The following is a 6,533-nucleotide window of genomic DNA, read 5'->3' as shown; positions in this document are numbered from 1 at the left end:
GAAAGAGGGGGAAGCCTTCAAGGAGATGGATTGATACGGTAGCTGCGATGATGGGCTCAAGTATAGCAGGGATTGTGGGGCTGGCACAGGATCGGGCAGTGTTTCGTTCTGCTGTGCATGGGGTCGCTATGGGTCAGAAACGACTCGACGGCACTTAACAACAACAACAACATGGGGAATACGGAGAAGTTTACACCATTCTTGTCTTTAGCTACCAGTGTGGGCAAATGTAGTCTTGTGCAAGCAGAGCCAATTATCAGGTTGCTGCCCCAATCAGAACACTGCTTGCAAAAATTCTAAATGGCTGTGCTGTGTCAGGCCAGTTGATAGTCACAGCTCCAATTGTCTCTTTGTTCACTGTTTTCATTCAATTTCTTCTTCTAGTTGGTGTTTGATCTACTTCTTTATCTTTTCATTTGAAACTCAGGGTTCCAGAATCATCTGTGCCTGTTTTCATTTCTTGTGTCTTTTTGGTAGAGACAATAACTTGTCTGCCTAGTTCATAATCTTGCCAAAAGTACCTATGGTAGTTACGGTTGTGTGTCAAGTTGGCTGGGCCTGATTTTGAGTGGCTGGGCAGCTGCACGTATTTATTCCCCATGATGAGGCTTGGAATCAACTTCATTGTGGAATCTACTTCGAGCAGCTCAGTAGCTGCCTTAGGGATGTGGTCTGCTTCCAGTATATACAAAGACACTGTGAGAAAGGTCTCTGAGTTTTTTGGCACGTTGGATCCTGCACTTGGCTGAGCCTTCATCTCATTGGCCTGCGATGTTGTCTGCTGATCTTGAGACTGTTTCTGGACTTGAACTAGTGACCTGCTGTGTGGCTTGATAATTTTGGGACTGTGCCATTTCACTTGCCGATCTTTGGTTTTTCAGCCTCACCAGGCACCAGCTATCTCAGTTAGGAGAAGCTTCCAGTTTTGCTAGGCCAGGAGCTAGAGGCAGAGCTAAAGCCCCAGGTCAAGGGGCTTTCACCCAGCCCCTAGAAGTGGCAGTTTGACCTCAGACTTCTAGCCTCCTAAACTGTAAGAGAATAAATCCCTATTTGTTCAAGTCATCCACTTGTGGTATTTTCTGTTAGAGCAGCACTCAAGAACCAAAATAGTACCCCTGTCAGCTCTTTCAGATAAACTTCTCTGTGTCCATCCTCGTAACCTTCCTTTGAGATCCTCAAACACAAAACAGCTAACCACACACTTTCAAAAAGAAATGGTTAACATTTCATTCTCTAGATGTGTTCAGCCTGCAGAGTTATTTTGTTTGGCTTCTACCAACTTTAAAAAGTTCTGAGCCAATTTTAAAAACAAGTAGTGTTCACCCAGAAGTCTGTGTTTTCTCTTTTCCTGGACAAAGAAAAAACCATTCAGAATTTCCAGTTGCCTTGGGCCCTCACTTTACACATCTCAGCTATAGCAGCTATTTCCCTTTTCATGGAGCTTCTAGCCACTCTAGAGACCCCACATCATGGGCCTGGCCTCTATAGGCATTTATTCAAGAGCCAAGGCTGAGAAACAGGCCCTGAGGACATGAAAGATTATTGAATGATGGTCTTTGGGCAGCATTTGCCCCACAAGTTCTCTTTTTCCATTCAGAAAGTTGAAAAACTGGCCATCAGCCTCTGGTGAGAGGCATGGGGAAAATGTCAGAGGGGACCAGATCTAAGGGTCAGTTCATTGGGGTTCGTGCCTTCACCGGGGCAGATACAAAAGGAAAAAGAGGGGGGAAATAAAAAGAAGAAAACACACAGAAAAAGAAAAACCACTCCTTACTGCTCTTTAAAATTCTTCAATTCAACCTAGCATTTCTAGCCCAAAATCTAATAATAGTGAAAATAAGTACTCAAACAGACACTTGTACATGAATATTCATAACACTATACACAATGGGTAAAAAAATAGCCCAAATAACAATCAGCAGATGAATGAATAAGCATATATCATACACGTATACAATGTTGTTGTTGTTATATGCCGTCGAGTCAGACCCGACTCATAGTGACCTCTCCTTGGTTTTCCAAGGCAGTATCACTATGGAAGTATATTGCCCAACCTTCCTAAAGAGTGGCTGATGTGTTTGAACCACAAGCCTTCTGTTAGCAGTCAAGCGTATTAGGCACTATGCTAGCAGAGCTCCTATGTATACAATAGAAGGTTATTAATCCATAAAAGTAATGAAGTACTGACACACACTACAACATGGATGAAACTCAAAAACATTGTAAGTAAAAGAAGTCAGGCATAAAAAGTGACATATGATTCCAATTACGTGACATATACAGCATAGATAAAGTCATAGAGGCAGAAAACTGATTGAAGCTTTCCTAGGACTGGAGGCAAGAGGAAATGGGGACTAACTGCTTAATGGATACAAGACTTTGTTTTGCGAGATGAAAATGTTTTGGAACTAGATAGATGGAGTACTTGCACAACATTGTGAATTTACTTAATGTCACTGAACTTGTTCACTTTATAGTGGTTAATGTTATGTGAATTTTACTTCCATAATTTTTTTTCCATTTAGTTATGCCAGATATTCAGACATTAAGGCAGAAGATTTCACCTCAGTCCAAAATTATATTTATGCTTCTTGTATCCTTGAAGTGTGATGGGAACATCTCAGAACTCGTACAAGTATATTAGTCTGCTTTGAGTCCTTTCATATTGGGCCCTTGCTTATGATTTCCTTTGGAGATGAAAGTAAATGTTTCTTTAACAAAAAGTTCTTGGAGGCTAGAAACTGGACAAGGAGTTTTGCATATCTACCTGCTATCCAGGGGAATATCCAACAAGGTGATGTGAATTGAAGTGGCATGTCACTTAGGGATAAATCACAGCAATCAGTCCAACTATAGAATACTGACCATTCAACAAAACAAGCATCCCTTACATCTTACCAAAACTCACTGCCTTTGATCTAATTTTGAGTCATAGCAATCCTACCGGACACAGTAGAACTGCCCTATAGGGTTTTAAATCTTTACGGAAGCAGATTGCCTCATCTTTCTCCTGTGGAGCAGCTGGTAGGTTTGAACTGCCTACCTTTTGGTTAGCACCCAAATGCCTTAACAACTGCACAACAAGAGCACCTTCTTATATCTATAAAAAGCAACAAGTCTTTTGCCTGACCTTCAAAGTCCTGAAGGTCAGCCTCATCTTGTCTACCTTTATTTCACCTCACTCTCCAGAATGATGTACCCATATGTTTTAAATCAGGTTCCTCAGAAGCAAACCATGAGCAGGGACTCCTGTGCAAGTGACTTCTTCAGGAAGCACCCTTGGGAGAATGCATTAAGGAATTGGGAGAAAGGGATAGGAAAGGGAAGAAGCCAAGCAAGTATGAGATCCAGGCGGAGGCCCAGCTTCACTTCAATCTGGATGTGAATTTCACCCAGAGTTTATTTAGATTCAAGGCAAGGCAGTGGGGCTTCAATAACTTCCCAACAGTAAAACCTCCCTGGTGGGACCTATATTCCCTGGCACTTCCAGTTCTCTACACAAAAGGGCAAAGCAACTACAGTAGTCTAGGGAAGTTCCCTATAGAGAGTCTTTAGTGCAGGTTCTTAAAAGCTTAAGAACTGAGAGGCCAGGATGGAGGCATAGGGAAATGGTACAAGAGATTGGAAGGGATTATGGTGGAGTTCACACAGCATTCTCCCCATCTAGCCTCAGTCCTCAAGCTTGACCAACCCCATGTGCCTTCTCTAGATGTACTAAACATGCTCTGTTCTTTAGTACTTGTGAGCTGTGGTGGAGAAAAATAGGTCTCATTTGGGTCAACATATGAATTTTTCTTTTCAATGTCTTTAGATGCAAATACACTCTCCAATTTCCTTCAGTGTCCATCACTTCCTATTCCATTACACCTGGTAATTTCTATATATATATTTCAATAATTTCACCAGTATATGTTCCAGTGGTAAGCATTCATGATCAGATTTTCCTGAAATCTGATCTCTCTTGATTTTTAGACTCAGTGTTTGCTGTTTCTTGTGATAATTTTCTATTGCACTTGTTTGTTTGCACCAACTGTCTTTGAATTGGATTGTCTTTGACTGTTTTCTATATGTACTCGCTACTCTCTGGCTATTTTGATGGCTTCACATTTTTCACTACCACTTACTGTGAGTAGCAAGTGTTCCTTCTATAGAAGCAATTTAATATTTTTGCAGTATCTGTTGAGCTCCTTGCTGTTTATAAAGAATTGTGTGTAAATCTGTTTATGACTTTCATGTTTCTTCAGATCTGAAATCTTTCTTTCCACAACACTGTATTATTTTGTCATTTTATTTTTTCAGCTTGTTATTGAGTCCATTTTTAATGGTCTATAGTTCCAAGTACCTGTGAGGAATTTTTAAAAAAATTTTATTGTGATTTGAGTGCAAATTTACAAACAGATTCATTTTTGAAACTCTCAAGAGTTCCTGCACATTTGGTTTCACAACCCTGAATACAATCCCCAACCATAAAAAGCTGTCCTCCCGTCTCCTCCCTGTGACTACCCCTCCCTGTGCCCTTCTTATCTATGCATTCCTGTCTGTCCAGCTTTCCCTCTATGTGACTGCTGCCCTTCTGATGTCTCATGGCTGATTGATCTAAGGGGTGCATCTCCCGAGGGTAGGTGGATGCATCTCCCTGGGGTAGGTATTGTGCTTGTAGGTCTTTCTGCTGTTGGGCTGAGAGCTAATCCACAGAAGTGAGTCCATTTCCAGGCCCAAAGGATAACCCAGGGCCATTGTCTCAGGGGTTCCACCAGTCTCTATCAGACCAGTATTCTGATCATTTTTGTGTTGTTGAGTTTGGTTTCACATTTTTCTTCCCACTCTATCCAGGATCTCCAAATTTGATCCCTTTCTGAGTGGTTGGCATTGGCAGCTGGGCACCATTTAGTTCTTCTGGTCTCAGGGTCATGAAGTCTGAGGTCCTTATGGTCCATCATATCTAATTGTTTACAAATGACTTTCATTTTCTTCACTCTTCTTTGCTCTAGATGGGAAGAGACCAATAGTTGCATCTTAGATGGCCACTTGAAAGCTTTTAAGACTCCAATCGCTGCTCATCAAAGCAAGATGTAGAACAAGATTTTTATGTATTATGTTATTCCAATTGAGCATGATGTCTCCAAGACTGTGGTCCTGAGCCCACAGTCCTGATGATTCTGTCCCTCAAGGTGTTTGGTTTTCCCTGAAAAGCTACTCCAATTCTGTCCTCTGTTACTTCTATAATATATATGGATAATTTTGTGGCACAAGTACATATGTCAGGCTATCTTCAGCTAAATCTACCCTTGGCTGGTCTTGGGTGTATTTCTGTTCACCTACCCCAACCTGATCTTCTCACCTGTCTATGAATTTACACAAAGCTAGAGTTTGCTGTCACTGGTAATGCAGTATTGTGTGTGTAATAGTATTTGCTTCTGTTGTCTGCATTTTTTGTGCATGTTTCTGTGTCCTCCTTTTCCCTATTGTCATTGTGCTCATCACACACTTTTGTTATATTGCCTTTCCCTTCCGCAAATCAATATGTGACTCTTAACTACTCAGAAATTTTCCCTCTTCTTCCCCAGTAACCAACAAAGTGAATTTCCTTCCCTACACAAACCTTTCCTTGACTTTTTACAATAATGAACTCATACAATATTTATCCTTCTGTGACTGACTTATTTTACTCAGAATAATGTCCTCCAAATTCACTCATGCTGTGAGGTGATTCATGGATTCTTTATTCTTTAATGTTGTATAGTATTCCATTGTGTGAATGTATCATAGTTTGGTTATCCATTTATCTGTTGATGGGCACTTAGGTTGTTTCCATCTCTTTGCTATATGAATTGTGCTGTGATAAAAATTGGTGTGTGTAAGTCTATTCATGTACTGTATCTCACCTCTTTAGTATATATTTATGGTAATGGAATTGCTGGATCAAATGGTATTTCTTTTTTCTATTTTTCGAGGAAACACCATACCATTTTCCGCAGTGGCTGTACCATTTTCCACAGTGGCTATACCATTTCACAGTCTAACCAGCAGTATATGAGTGTTCCAGTCCCTCCACACCCTTGCCAGCATTTGTTATTTTCTGTCTTGTTGAAATTTACTCTTATTGCTAGGGTGAGATGATATCTCATTGTTTTGATTTGCCTCTCTCTGATTGCTGATGATCATGAGCACTTCCTCATGTGTTTGTTGGCCGCTGATATATCTTTAGCTAAGTACCTGCTCATGTTCTTTGCCTATTTTTTGAATTGGATTTTTTGTTGTTTTGGAGTTGAGGTATTGAAGTTTTCTATAAATTTTAGAGATAAGTCCCTTGTCAGATATGTCATAGCCAAATATTTTTTCCCAATCTATTTTTGTTGTTATTGTTGTTAAGTGCCGTCGAGTCATTTCCGACTCATAGCGACCCCATGCACAGCAGAACGAAACACTGCCTGATCCCGCGCCAGCCCCACAATCCCTGCTATACTTGATCCCATCATCGCAGCCACCATATCAATCCATCTCCTTGAAGGTCTCCCCCTCTTTCGTCGACC

Source organism: Orycteropus afer, unplaced genomic scaffold (assembly GCF_000298275.1).
Source record: "Orycteropus afer afer isolate SDZICR_OR568_19922 unplaced genomic scaffold, OryAfe1.0 scaffold00024, whole genome shotgun sequence".
In the NCBI taxonomy this organism is placed as follows: Eukaryota; Metazoa; Chordata; class Mammalia; order Tubulidentata; family Orycteropodidae; genus Orycteropus; species Orycteropus afer.
This window is presented reverse-complemented; position numbering follows the sequence as displayed.